Below are 15830 nucleotides of genomic sequence, written 5' to 3' on the forward strand. Positions count from 1 at the left end.
AAAATGCATTAATTGAACATTTATTGAGCTGTTTATTGGCTCTGTCCGATCCCCCAAGGACACAGTGGCAAATAAGACAGATGCCTAAATTTCTTAGGAAAGAAATAAGAAACCACTTTTTAAAGGTAATATTAAGGGGCTTCTCTGGCAGTCCAGCGGTTTAGATTTTCACTTCCAATGCAGGGGGCACAGGTTTGATCCGTGGTCAGGGAACTAAGATCCCAAATGCCATGGGGAGCAGCCAAAAAAAGTTTAAACAAATTTAAAAATAAAGATAATACTGAATAGTGATTAATGCTGTGGGTAAAATGAAAATAGGGAATTTTACAGAGCCTGTGTGGGGAGATGGCTGCTTCTATAGATTGATGAAATTGAGAAATCCTCTTTGAGTTCGTGACTTTAGGTTGTACCCTGAATAAGTGAACCCCAAGGGAGAAGATACTTGCAGGTAGAAGGAATAGTGAAAACAAATCCCCAGAATTGGGGGTCAGCTTTGGTTGTTTTAGGAAAGAAAAAGAAACCCAATGTGGTTGGAATTGAGTATATCATGGGAAGAATGGATGGGGCTTCCCTGATAGCTCAGTTGGTAGAGAATCCACCTGCAGTGTAGGAGACCCCGGTTCGATTACTGGGTCAGGAAGATCCTCTGGAGAAGGGAAAGGCTACCCACTCCAGTATTCTGGCCTGGAGAATTCCATGGACTGTAGTCCATGGGGTCTCAAAGAGTCAGACACAACTGAGTGACTTTCACTTTTGGGGAGAATGGAGGGGATCAGGCTGGGAAAGTAGGCAGGGGCTAGATCGAACAGGCCACTGAAGGCTGTGCTGGTCTCTCAGCTGCAAATGCACTCTTCTCTACCCTGCCCAGCAGTATCCATCCTGCAAACTGTATTGCACCTTTGTCAGCTAGTTTCAGGTTCTGTCAATAGGAGAGGAGACTGGAAGGCAGGGGGAGGGACTCACTCGTGCATGCCCTTTTACTTGCTATTCCTATCATGGTAAGTAATGACATTTTGCTTCTGACAGGGCATTTGGTTCACTCTCCAGGTTCTTTCCAGAAATAGCCTGTGTGCTACCTCAGAAGTGCCAGCAACAGCCCCTTTTCAGAGTTCTGAGCCCCAGCTTGGCAGGGCCCCTCCCCTGCCAAGGGGAGGCTCTTGAAGGCCAGCACCAACATCATGGTTACCCTTTCTCAGAGGCATAAGAACCAGCCCTCCAGGAATCCTCTTCTGATTCCTCTTGCTCTGCTAACCCCAACTGTTCTCTTTGTTCTCTGGCCCTAGAAGTGGGAACTGCTTCCTGCTGTTATGATTAAATTACTTCAATGTTCCCTTTTTGCTTGTTCAATCCTCTGCCACCTGTTTAATGAACTACCTATTTAAAATTCTGTTTTCCTGACCAGACCCTGATGGACCCAAAAGCCATTAATAAGGACTGAGATTTTTATTGCAAGTCTGATAAGAAACTACTGCATGGTTTTCTGTTTGTTTAATATTTATTTGGCTATGTTGAGTCTTAGTTTCTGCACACAGGACTTTTGTTGCATCATGAGGGATCTTCTGTTGCTATGAACTGACTCTCAAGTTGTGGCTCTTGGGCTTAGTTGCTCTGCAGCACGTGGGATCTTAGTTCCCTGTCAGGGATGTGAACCTGCGTCCTCTGCATTGCAAGGCAGGTTCTTAACTATTGGACCACCAGGGAAGTCTCCACTACATGATTTTAAACCAAGGGTAGATGGATAGATTTGTGAATCTAAAGAGTAATTTTGCAAACAGTTACGCAAACAGAGGACTGCAGATAGCTACTTAAATGACAGTAATCTGCACTGAGACCTGGAATCTTGAAATAACGTGACATGCTTTAGGAATGTCTATTTAATGATCTCCATTTTCCTAAGAGGGCCATACCATGTGGGTGTAATCACTCCAGTGCTGAGATGATTTTTCCTTACTCTGCTGTTATCTTTACATGAATATTTGCTCCAGGCTTTTGCTGTTGTTAAATACTTAAAAATTTTTATTTATTCATTTATTTATTTTTTGGTTGTACTGGGTCTTTGTTGCTGTGCACAGGCTTTCTCTAATCGCAGTGAGCAGGGGCTTCTCTCTAATTGTAGTGCATGGGCTTTCATTGTGGGGGCTTCTCTTCTTGCAGAGCACTGGCTCTAGACTCCCAGTCTCAGTAGTTGTGACTCAGGCTTAGTTGCCCCTCGGCACATGGAATCTTCCCAGATCAGGGATTGAACCCATGTCCCCTGCATTGGTGGGCAGATTCTCAACCACTGGATCACCAGAGAGGTCCTAAATACTTTTTTGTTGGCGTGAGTTCTTATAGGGTTCTACCAAATAGGGTATGTGTTCCACACTCATGGTCACTGTAATCTGCTAACTTCCTTCATCTGTGAGTGCTGGGAAAGATCAAGGGCAGGAGGAGACGGCAGTGACAGAATGAGATGGTTGGATAGCATAACTGAATCAATGGACGTGCGTTTGAACCAACTCCAGGAGATAGTGAAGGACAGGGAAGCCTGGCATGCTGCAGTTCATGGGGTCGCAAGTCGCAAACAGTCAGACATGACTTAACGACTGAACAACAAAATATATAATATACATACATTTTCCCATTATATGTGTGTGTATATGTGTTTAATATGTATGGATAGATGTGCACAGATTATAAAATATATAAAATCCCCATATGTAAATACACACATATATGTTAATATGTACTATATACATATAGTACATACATATATACTTGGAACTCAAGCAAATAAAACAATACTCTCCCTACCTCATAGGTTTATTGATAGAATTAAATGAGAGAGGGGAATTTCTCGGAGGTCCAGTGGTTAGGACCCCACACTTTCACTGCTAAGAGTGCAGTTTAGTCCCTGGTTGGGGAATTAAGATCCTGCAAGCTACAGTGCAGGCAAAAATAAAGAAATGACAAAATAAAAATAAAATGTATGGGGATGTAGAAGTTTAGCAATTAACTTCTAAATAAAGTTACAAAATTGCATCTTAATGAGTTGTTGTAATTTGGAGTTATTAACACTTTCTTCTCATTCTTTTTTTTGGTTCTCTAGAAGGGAGACCAAAACTTGAATGAACACAAAAATGGTATTGAGAGTATAGAATGTGGCAAGTGTGTGCTCAGTGCTCAGTCGTGTCCGACCCCTTTGTGAGGAGCCAGGCAGGCCATGGGATTCTCCAGGCAAGAATACTGGAGTGGGTTGCCATTTCCTCCTCCAGGGGATTTTCCCCACCCAGGGATTGAACCCTGGGTCTCCTGTGTCTCCTGCATTAGCAGGCTGATTCTTTACCACTAGGCCACCTGGGAAGCCCAAAATCTGGCATAGGATGAGAAATAGCCAATGCTGTGAAAAATTTGGCATAGGATGAAAAATAGCGAATGGCTTTTATGTTTGATGGGCCTTTTTTTTCATCTATTGTAAATAAACAGGTCTATTTTTTCTCCCTGTATCTCTTTTTAAAGTATTAAAAAAAATTTTTTTTGCCACTGCTGCATGCCATGTGGAATCTTAGTTCCTCAACCAGGGATTGAACCAGCACCTCCTGAAGTGGAAGTGCAGAGTCTTAACCACTGGACAGCCAGGAAAGTCCGCCCCCATGCCCACTGCCCTCCCCTTCTCCCAGTCCCCCCTTCCCCACTGCCACATCTCTCTTTAAGAAAAGGTATTAAAAGCTAGTTGTTCAATTGATTGGGAATTCCTTACAGTTTTAAAAATCATAATTTTATTGAAAAAGCACATGGAAAATGTATGCATTGATGAGCAAGGGTAGTTTTTTGTTTTGAAATTCAGTTTAGAGATGGTTTAGCAACACAGCTCAGGCTGTTCAATTTAGAATGGGATTTTTCTCACATTTTTTTCTGTGTGGGCTTTTTTTTTTTCAGGAAATATTAATCTTAAAAAAAATATATATATATATATATATATATATATATATATATATATATATATATATATTTGGCTGCATTGGGTCTTATTTGCAGTACCTGGGTTTTCTCTAGTAGCCCCTTGGCATGTGGGAATCTCAGGTCCCACACTGACCAGGGATCGAACCACTACCCCTTACATTGGAAGGCGGATTCTTAACCACTAGACCGCCATTAACACTAGACTGCCAGGGAATTCCTGTGAGACTTGTTCTTAATAGTTGCATTAGTTTGCTTGGACTGCTGATAACAAAGCCCTACAAGCTAAGCAACTTGAGTAACAAAAATGTATCACCTCATGGTTCTAGAGGCTAGAAGTCCAAAACCAAGGTCCTGGCAGGGTTGGTTCCTTCTGAGGAACTGTTAGGAAGAGTCTCTTCCATGTCTTTCTCCTAACTCCTGGTGGTAGGCTGGCTTTCTTGACTTGTTGAAGCATCACCCCGACCTCTGGCTTCATTTTCACATGGTGTTCTCCTCTTCTGCATGTCTCTCTCCAAATCTCCCTTTTAAGGACACAGTCATGTCAGATTAGCGCCCACCTCAAGGATCTCATTTTAACTTGATTAGATCTGTAAAGACCCTATCTCCAAATAAGGTCACATTCTGAGGTTTATGTCAGGTCTCCAACATATGAATTCAGGAAGGACACAGTTGAACCCATAACCCTTAGTATCCCATAGTATCCTTTTAAGTTAATAATTTAAATATGGTGTTTTTAAGAGAAAGTTTATAAAAATGAATAGCAGGGCATTCATTATAAACACATTAAATGCATAGGGTGAAAATGCAAGCAGGAATTCTCCCTAGAATTCCCTGGTGGTCCAGTGGTTAGGATTCTCACTGCCGAGGGCCCAGGTCAGATCCCTGGTCTGGTAACTAGATCCCACATGCCCCAACTAAGACCCAGGGTAGCCAAATAAATAAAAATAAATATAAAATAAAAACCAAGTGGTCTTCCTGGTAATTTCAAAATTGTCAAAAAACTGTAAAAAATAAAAAAAAGTAAAGGTTGAAAGTTAAAAAGTAAAGGAGGGGGGCCCCATGTTGCTGATACCCAAACTCCCAGGAGGGGGTTCTGCTCAGCTGGTGTCTCTGAGCTTAGAGAGTGACCTTGTGGATGCTCCCACTGGTCCTCGTGTCTGGAAGGAGAGTTTGGTGTGTTGAGGCCAGCTCTACCCATAAAGTGTGGGAAAAAAATGCAAAATGGATACAGCTCCTCCTGTACGAAGGAAAGGCATGTGCCAGGGTGAAGAGGTGTTGCTGGGATGAAGTTCACAGGAAACTTTTTCCTCCTCAAGCCTAGCAGCCTCCCTGTAGCCTTGCAGAGTGTAATGTTGAAACAGCTGGCAAAGCAGCAGTGAAGTTTTGCAGTGCATCACTAAGGAGAGCACAGATGCTTGAGTTTGGAGCTGAGAAATAGTATATATATATTTTTAATGAATTTGACTGCACCAGGTCTTAGTTGAGGCACTCAGGATCTTCATTGGCAGCATGCAGGATCTTTACTTATGGGATGAGAACTCTTAGTTGTGGCATGTGGGATTTAGTTCCCTAGCCAAAGATTGAACCCAGGCCCCCTGCATTGGGAATATGGAGTCTTAGCCACTGGACCACCAGGAAAGTTCAGAAAAGCCATGTCTTAATAACTGGTGCACGTGCTTTGTTACTGTCTGTTCTCTCAGCTTTGCTCCTGTCTGTTACACTGAACATTTGTTACAGAAACATGTTTCCTCTTCTTGAAGTTCCCTGTTCACTTCCAGGAGTTAAGACCTATTTTTCAAATCTTATGGAGGTTATCACTCTCTCAAGAAAGCCTTATTTGATTTCCCTGATGAGATCAAATTACTCTAATAGGTTCTGTTAGCTTTTATGTTGCATTGTCACAGTTACAAGTTTACATTTTTTGGTGAAATTTGAGGATTAACGCCTACTACTCTGTAAGGGGACCTTCCTCCCGCTCCCCCCTTCCCTTGATTTGTTATTCTTAAACTTGTGTCCCTAACACAATACCTCTAACATATCTGACTCAATAAATATTTTGTGAATGAAATAAAAAGTACAGTGTAAATATAATAGCCACAGGGGAGGAGGAGTTGACACTATGCCTGAAAAGGGAATTTTTCTGAATTATCTGCTTCCAGCAGTATCTCTATTCTGGGTGTTTCCAGTAAGTTTTCCTTCTACCTCTGACCCTCAGTATCTCAGTTTCTATCCCCTGATACAAACTACTTGTGTTGTCATTCTGAGATGCCCCGAGTGTACACTCAATTAAAATATATTATGTATTCTCACAGACAGAAGTGCTTCATTCTTGTTAACAACTGTTTCACTGTAGGAAAGTACCATAGTTTAGTGAGTTCATCTTTTTTTCAAAGACATTAAGGTTGTTTCCCATCTTTTGCTTCTGCAAATTGCTACTGCCATGAATAACTCTGTGCATAACATTTCTGTGCATATGTGCAGCTGTATAAATATGCCCCGAAACTCCATCTTTTACTTTGGTTCAGGGTAAAGAGATGGTACAGAGATGGCAGCAAGGATCTGGGTTTTTTTGCCTGAGCCACACAGCATGGGATATCTTAGTTCCCCAACCAGTGATTGAACCCTCGCCCCATGCACTGGAAGCACTGCGTCTTAACTGCTGGACTGCTAGGGAAGTCCCTAGAATCTGGCTTAGATGCTCAGAAAGTACCAAAAAAAGGTGGATCTCAGACTCATCCAGTCCCAGTGTACAGCTAGAGTTTGGGGGCCACTTGGAAACTGAATTGCTCCAACCAAGTTTCAAAGGCAGTGATGCATTAACTACATTGTCTTAGATTTCTTTGCTGCATTCTTTCATAATATGACAATTGCTTGTTTGCTGTCAACTGTACTAGATTATAAACTAGTCTACTGGAAAGTAGTGAACAAGACAGTTGAATGACTTTGCTTTCCAATGGGTTTTTTTTTCCACCTCTTGCTGTGGGGCAAGTGGGATCTTACTTCCCCCCATGAGGGGTCCAACCTGAGCCCCTGCAATGGAAGGGCAGAGTCTTAACCACTGGACTGCCAGGGAAGTTCCTCTAAGGCATTGTTCTTATAGAACTATTTTAATTATTTTTATCTTTATAGGTGTGTGTATGCAGTAAATGAAATAACAGAAGTGAACAGCAAAGTAATTAACTTTCAATTTAAAATGCCTGGACTTCCCTGGTGGCTCAGACAGTAAAGAATCTGCCTGCAATGCAGGAGACCTGGGTTCAATCCCTTGGTGGGGAAGGTCTCCCACTCCAGTATTCCTGCCTGGAGAATTTCATGAACAGAGGAGCCTCGCAGGCTACAGTCCATGGGGATCGCAAAGAGTCTGACACGACTGAGCCACTAACATACTTTAAAATATTTATTTATATGTACACATATGGCAACCCACTCCAGTACTCTTGCCTGGAGAATCCCAGGGACGGGGGAGCCTGGTGGACTGCCGTTTATGGGGTCGCACAGAGTCGGACACGACTGAAGCGACTTAGCAGCAGCAGCAGCAGCACACATATAATACACAGGAATTGATGCTTTTGAACTGTGGTGTTTGAGAAGACTCTTGAGCGTCCCTTGGACTGCAAGGGGATCAAACTAGTCCATCCTAAAGGAAATCAGTCCTGAATATTCATTGAAGGACTGACGCTCAAGCTGCAATACACCTGATGTGACGAACTGACTCATTAGAAAAGACCCTGATGCTGGGAAAGATTGAAGGAAGGAGAAGGGGACGACAGAGGACGAGATGGTTGGATGGCATCACTGATTGTATGGACATGAGTTTGAGCAAGCTCAGCGAGTTGGTGAGGGACAGGGAAGCCTGGCCTGTGCCACGGGGTTGCAAAGAGTCGGACACGACGACTGAGCGACTGAACTGAACAATACATATTTATGTATATAGACACTACGTTGGAAGACTCAATTATTCTTGCCGTAATTTTTTTCCCTCTCTCCCCTAGCCCCATACTGTCTCTAGAAGAGCTCACACTTTTACCTCCAAGTTAATCAAACCACTAAATTTGCTTTGAGCACAAGGCGAGTTCGACGCGCCACCGGTAGGGGGCAAGAATCACCCAGCGTGCCCATTACCTAAGCAACGGGTTCAAACAGCATTCTCAGGATGACTTTACAAAAGGGTTACCAAGTTAATTTGTTTATTCTGGGTCAGGTCATTTAGTAGTAGTACCAGTAACAAAAGTCATAACGGAGAATACAAAAATAAGGAACAGAGGGGGGTAGCAACAGACCTGCAGCAATCATTAATTGAGAGCAACAGTTTGTTCAGGTTAGTGGGTGTGCGCGAGAAAAAGAGAAAGAGGGGCTAACTCTCACTCCTTAGGATCTGATTATGGTAATGAAACAGCCGAGGGGCTCCAGTTACTTGCGGTTTCACATTAAATAAAGTGCTCTGAGCAAGCCTAAGAAGCAATAAGTAGGCGAATATTTTCTTCTAGAATTCATTAAGGTAACAAGCGTTTCAAAGTGACAGAGACACTACTAGATAACTTCCTGGGCCAAAGCCACACACCAAAAACGTTTTGAAAACAGCTTCAGGCCCCTCCTAGCCGGACTTTGAAAGTAGGTGTGGCACGCATGCGCCCGGCCCACCAGCTGACCTCCTCGTGGCAAGTCAAAGCACCGACCTTCTTCCCGACAGCCCGCGGGGGAGAAAGGGCGGAGGAACGGAACTCTCGCGAGGTCTTTCGAGCGCCGGCGGAAGCAGTAGACACGTGACTCTGCTAGGCGGCCTTCGCCTTCCCCCCCCTCCCCCTTCTCGGAAACCCGGCCCCCTCACCCCTCGCCCACCCGGGAGCCGCGGTAATGGACCGTTTGGGTTCCGGAATTCCCTTGGATCCAACCACTGGTACCCGGTCGGCAGGAGCGACGGAGTTCGTGCTTGGCGGCGAAGGCAGGGGGCAGTCATGGGGGGGTGGAAATCATCTTCCTTCACCTAGGAGGGAGGCGGGGCGGAGAGGTGCTAGGGAGTGGGGTGTTGTGGGGGGGAGGGAGGAAGTCACGTGGGTCGCGCGGCGCGCGCTGCGTGCGCGCGGCGCCTCATCCGTCGCCCCACCCCCTCCCCGTGGGGCGGGGGGGTTGGGGGGAGGGGCGTCAAGATGGCGGCGGGGAGGTAGGCAGAGCCGGACGCCGCTGCTGCCGCCGCCACCGCCGCCTCCGCTCCCGTCGCCTCTGGTTCTTCAAGCTCTCGTCACCTGAGAGAATCTGTTCCGGTGTCGGATCCGGCGGGGAAAGTAAGTCCACCCCTTATTCCTTTTCTGCCTCCACACTCCTCCCGGACAGCCTCCCACTCCCACCCTCTTCAGGGGGCCGTGCAGGGCCGGGCTGGGGGGGGCCGCCACCTCACCCTGGCTTGGGGCCTCCCTCGCCGCCCCCTCCGCTGCGCGCCCCGGGGTCTTTGGGGGCACGGTCCTGGCGGCGGCCCCGCCGCGCTCGTTTCCTCCGCCCGTCAGCGCTGGGCCCTGCGGTCGCCGCGCGTGGGGCTCTCGGGCCCCGAGGGCCCCGCTGTCCGGGGTTGGAGACACCTCGTTTAAGCGAGGAGTCAGCGTCTGCGGACGCCGGCTCCGGCTCTGCTTGGGTCGCCCTCTTTGGTTCCTCAGCTAGACCAGGGGTCTGTGAGGTCCTGGGACCCGCAGGAAAGTGAGCACCGCAATCCTTCAAAAGTCCTCGTACCCAAGGATTGCTCCGGTTCAGGGCGAGAGTGCGGGGAGCGTCAGGACACCGCACCTACAATTTGCTGGTCACCTCGCTGTCGGGGTGGTGGGGACGGTACGTGGGACACGTGGGGCCACTTTCACGCTTCACCCAGTGATGAGGTTAATTTTGCCCCGAGCTCGCTCGCCCGCCTCCTAGACGCTAAGCAGGCATCTCTGTGGAGGGGCGAGTCGGTTGGGGATTTGCTTACTTTGAGAGTGTTTGGCGTAACGAGCATCTAAAGTTCCCCAAACCAGTGTATGCTGGTGGTTTCCCAGAAGTGGTTTGAAGTCGGTTTAACCGCTGAGGAGATTTGGATGTTCCTGAACCCTTGTGATTGTTTCTTTCCTGACCCTGGCATCCAGCTCCTCCCCTTTCCACCTCGGCTTTGTGCTTCTGTTTGGTTAATGTTTGCGGACCACTAACTTGATCCTCGCGCAGAGAAGCTCTTTTTTATGTGCGTGCTCGGTTAACTGTGGGAGGCTTTTGTTTTGGGGAGTAGCTGGTTGAGAAACGTGGGAAAAGAACGGGAGAGAAAATGAGAGTCAAAGAAAGCAACGTTTTTATCCATTGAATTGCGCAGCCAATTGTAACTGCACCCGGAAGTTTGTACTGAACACGTGTTGATGAGAGAAGGTTAAAAGCTGGGTCCCCTTTGACCTTTGAAGTTGATTATTAGCAGTTTATGTTGAGTTAAATATTTCATATTCTCAGTGTAACCAGAATTAGAGACGGAATGGGGTTCTAAAGTGTCGGCCAAGGAGGGCCCAGAAAGCTGTCAAATCCTTAGTTGCTCTCTATCGCTGTTCCTCCTAACAGTTGCAGTCACTTAAACCAGCTAACAGTGCGAAGGGATCCCATATTTTCCCAGTTATTTACTGCAGTCAGAACTGATTTTTGTAAGCAGTGGGGAAAGCCTTCATCACTGCACAAAAGATAGTCTGTACAGAATTTCTAGGGTAAAATGTAGAATTTACTGCTGGTAGGACATTAGTTTTGCAAGCAAGGGGACGTTTTATTTTCATGTTTAAAGAAGTTGCTTCCAGTGTTTACCTTACCAGAGAAGACATCTTTACCGTTTTCCTCTGGCTTCTGCTTTTTATGTCCCAGTTTATTTCCAGTCTAAATTTATTCCTTACAGTTCTTCAGAAATTTAAGTAAATTTTAGTTCAGTTGCTGGATAAGTGTTAAAAAGGGAGGCTTAGTGAGTGACTTATAGTTGATGAATTCATTCATCCAGTCATTCGTCCATTGAATGCTTTCATGTTTCAGACAGTTTTACAGGTTTTAAGGGCGTTACTGAGATTACTATTTAAAATGTGCAGTATGGAGGTTTTAAAGTTGTCCTCACGCCCCCCGCCCCAACCCGCGAAGACTTTAGGTACAGATAACATTTTGGCCTTTCTTAGTCTCTAAATTGAGCTTTGATTTGAGATTTGCTGATCTGCTTGTGAAGTAAGAAAGTAGGCAGGTCCGAGGGCTGGTCTTCGCAAATTACCTGACTTTTCATGAGGCTCCCTGGGTTTTTGAAAATTGGAGTAAAGAAAGATACTTTCTGAGAGGAATTGTTTTTTGTTGAATACCCAATTAGTAACCAACATGATGTAATCCTTAAGTTTTTGCAGTTGTCTTTTTTTATGCTAATTGACAGATCCACTTTGATGTGGCTGAACTGAGTATTAAGGACAGCCTTGGGATACCACTGAAATTTTCTGTAGATGGAAAGGATAGGCTCTTGAAGAGCAGGAACTCTCTTATGAACAAAAAATATATATATGGTACAAAACCCATCAAATTAATTTGCTTATTTACTTCTTAGGAGACAGTATGTAACACAGAGCAGTGATTTTCAAACCTTTTTACTGTATTCCATAGTAAGAAATGTGTTTTATATTGTAAACTAGCACATTAATACACACGTAGAACTGAGTTTTATGTAATAATGTTTACCTTTTACTGTGTGCTGAACTAATTCTATTCTGTATTTAACATATTTGAATAGTCTGTATTTGAAACATTTAAAATATACTGGTCATAAGGTAAATTATTTGACAACTCATCCTGTTGTGACTAGCAGTTTGAAACATACTGGTATGGGATTCAAAAACACAGAATCTGGGAGGTGTGGTATCAGCCAACCTAGGTTTGTAATTCTGCTCCAAGCTTGCTTTGTTGTTAACTTGTTACAGTTCATCTCTCTAAGCCTCAGTATCTCATCTCCGACAAGGGGATAACAGGTAATTTTTACTTACGGGTTATTTTGAGAGTTAAGAGAAAAAAAGTCCAACCATACAGTGAATGTTGGGAAGACTAGCCATCTGATTTTCATGTTGTGATCGAGAACATAGTTTCACCCTCCTCCCCCATTCTTTCTCATGGTGCTTTTTCAAAACATTTTTGGAACTTGTATATAATCTGCACATTCCTTTGTGATTCCATTCTTTCTATAGATTTTGTAGTAAGAGTGAGGGGAGGGGCATGGCACTGAGCAATTGCTGCTTGGGGAAGTAGGTGTTAAAAAATACAGATTATACCCTTTTAGGTAAAGAAAAATTTCTTTAGCAAACTTGTTTATATCTACCTTTCCTTCTACCTAATATTCTTAAGGAACCAGTACCTAGTAGACACTTAATGAATACTTGTTGATGGACTTACCAGTTGAATTCAAAGTGGATCATTATCCTTCAGATTCTTAAGCTAAATGTCAGTCATCAGATACCCGGGCTGTGTAAAAACAAAAGTTGGGTCAAAATCAGACATGCTTAGCACTATTAAATAGAAAAATCCTTTTCAGGCAAAGATATATTTTTTGGGGAGGATAATTGCTTTACAGTGTTATGTTGGCCTTTGCCATATATCCGTGGAGTCACAAGAGTCAGGCACAACTGAGCGACAAACATACTGCCATATAGCAACACGAATCAGCCACAAGTATACCTATGTCCCCTCCCTAAGATTTTTTTCTAAAGATACTTCTTAAAAATGATACTATGTGTACACATCTGAAGATGTCTGCCACTTTCCTCTAGATATGCTGGACAAATTGAAAGTATGACCTGAGTGAAAGAGAGCTAGTATTTTATAGAGCTAATACGGAAGTTAATTATGGAATTAAATTGCTAACAGGTAAAGTTTATATTTTGGAAATAAGGTGTTGCATCAGCAATTTGAAGAAAAACATTTTTTGAAATTTGAAGTAATGTTTATCAGGATGATAGTTAATAGCTAGTAGCTAATATTTCGGAGAAGGCAATGGCAACCCACTCCAGTACTCTTGCCTGGAAAATCTCATGGGCGGAGGAGTCTGGTAGGCTGCAGTCCATGGGGTCGCACAGAGTTGGACATGACTGAGCGACTTCACTTTCACTTTTCACTTTCATGCATTGGAGAAGGAAATGGCAACCCACTCCAGGGTTCTTGCCTAGAGAATCCCAGGGACAGGGGAGCCTGGTGGGTTGCCGTCTATGGGGTTGCACAGAGTCGGACACGACTGAAGCGACTTAGCAGTAGCAGCAGCAGCTAATATTTATCCCAAGTAGTATAACATTTAATCAACACAGCAATCCTATAAAGTAGGTTTTCTTTTTATTGCCAGGTGAAGATGAGAAAACTGAGTCAACTTATTACTTGACTTTCTCATTCTACTAGCAGTATTCGAAGCCATGTGTTATGTTTGACTCCCACTTCAACCTCTGTGGTGTGCTGCTCCCACTGCAGATACATCCCTTATGTCTTTCCAGAGCTGTAAAGATCTGCTTTGGTCTCAACAAGAGGAACCTTGTCTTTGTTGATAGGTTTCAATGTTGGTATTCTCAGTGGGAACTGTATCCTTTCATTCTTCTGATTGGCTGTTGTTTCTCAGGATTCTTTTCCTGGCAAGGATATTTCTTAGTTTCATGGATATTTTGATAGATGTACTGTTTGAACAGGTGATAGTTTTGAAAGTATTTATGATAAAAATAGAACCTTTTTGTTGTTCATTGTTTGAAATAGAATCGCTCTATGGTTAGTAACTTTTAGGTTTGTTAGGTTCAGTTCAGTCACTCAGTCATGTCCGACTCTTTGTGACCCCCATGGACCGCAGCACGCCAGGCCTCCCTGTCCATCACCAACTCCTGGAGTTTACTCAGACTCATGTCCATTGAGTTGGTGATGCCATCCAGACATCTCATCCTCTGTCATCCCCTTCTCCCGCCTTCAATTTTTCCCAGCATCAGGGTCTTTTCAAATGAATCAGTTCTTCACATCAGGTGGACAGAGTATTCGGTTGCTACCTGTTAAATGTCACCTGAGGTCTGTGAAATGTTTGTAGACACTGTAACAGTTCTTTCGCACTTAACGGTTTTTTCGTTTACATTATATACTTTCAAAATGAAAATGTTTTCCCTCTCAGGAATATATCTTGTTTGTAAAATGTGGAAAAGGTTGCATAATATAACCTTTTAGGGGCTCTGTTAGCTTGAGCACTGAAATTCTATGAGTCTGTAATAGTTTCAGAATAGGAATATGATTAAATATTAAGGGTTTTTGCTTAATGAAGTTAGACACTGGCATAAATGTTTTCTCTGTATCCCCTTCCCTGCTTCTCATTGCAAAAAAAAAAAGTACAAATAGGAAATTTCTGCCCAATTGGCTTGAGAGAAAGGCTCTAGGTTTTATTTGTATATAAGATGTGTATAAAATTAAAATCTTTTTCACTCATAGTTTGTGAAAGACAGTGTCTCTTATGGTATTGTCACTACTTGGTCACTACTCAGATCAGAGGGTCTCAAACTGTGATTCCTATGAACTTTGAAGAGATCACTGATACTATTACTTAAAACTGTTGTTGTTATTTCTTGTATGAATGCCAACAGGTTTGTTCCCCAAATTCGTCTCTTCTGTAATGATATTTTTGTACTTTTAATGATAGTTTAGAAAATATATTTCAAAAAGCTCATGAATTCAGTAACACTTAGATGATTTTTTGTTGAAATAAATTAATGATATTTGTGTACTTTTGAGTATAATTAGTTAGGTCATTGGTCCTAGTGAAGTATTTTATAATTGAAAATGTATTTTTTTAAGCATTGATTTAGCACTCTTGGTACATGTGTACTATGTACTAGAATAGTAATTTGTAAAGTATGGTCAAGTGTTATTTATTACTTCCTTATTAGAATAGTTTGTCAATTTTATATTAAATCCATGTTGGGATATTTCTCCTTGTCTCCTCTGGCATCTGGTTCTTTCATATTTCCATCTTGCTGTGTAATATCAACACTCCCCATTCCAGTTCAGACAGGCATTTATTCTGAAGTTAAGTATTGAAACTTCCCACCAACATTGACTTCTTTATCTACTGATTGGAAAGAGATGGCATGACTTCGGGAGTTTGAGAAGTCTAGATCTAGATGTGACCTTGGGTGGGTAATTTAAGCTTTTTGAACCTCAGTTTCATGTCTAGGGTTGTAGTACCTATCTTGCTAAGGGTTGTCATGAACTAGTGATGTACATGAAGAGCTAAACAAGCTGCAAGGCTTGTGAAAAAAAGTGAAAGTCGCTCAGTTGTGTCCTACTCTCTGCAACCCCATGGACTATACAGTCCATAGAATTCTCCAGGCCACAATACTGGAGGGGTAGCGTTTACTTTATCTAAGGTAGCTTCCCAACCCAGGGATCGAACCCAGATCTCCCACATTGCAGGTTGATTCTTTACCAGCTGATCCACTAGGGAAGCCCAAGAATACTGGAGTGGGCTTCAGTATTCTTCTCCAGCAGATCTTCCCAACCCAGGAATTGAACCAGGGCCTCCTGCATTGCAGTCTGATTCTTTACCAACTGAACTTTCAGGGAAGCTCAAAAGACACTTAATCACTGTCAGTTCCCTTCCTGCTGTCTGCTCAAAACGCTTTCTTCCTTAGACTTCTTTTCTTTTCTCTGAAAAATTTTGGGGAAATCTTCTTTGGGCTCTCCTTTCTTTTTTAAACAGCAGGTCTCCCCTTAGTTGGTTTCTCAATGTCTGTGGTTTCCACCTAAAACTCATTCATATTTCCTTTAGAACATCTTTCTAAATGATATACAGATGACAATGACTTATCTAGTAGAGAATTTCTCTGTTAAAATGTCCTGATTTCATGTAAAAGAGTAGTTCTTGTATGTTGGGA

The sequence above is a fragment of the Budorcas taxicolor genome, chromosome 17, assembly GCF_023091745.1.
Source record: "Budorcas taxicolor isolate Tak-1 chromosome 17, Takin1.1, whole genome shotgun sequence".
NCBI lineage: Eukaryota > Metazoa > Chordata > Mammalia > Artiodactyla > Bovidae > Budorcas > Budorcas taxicolor.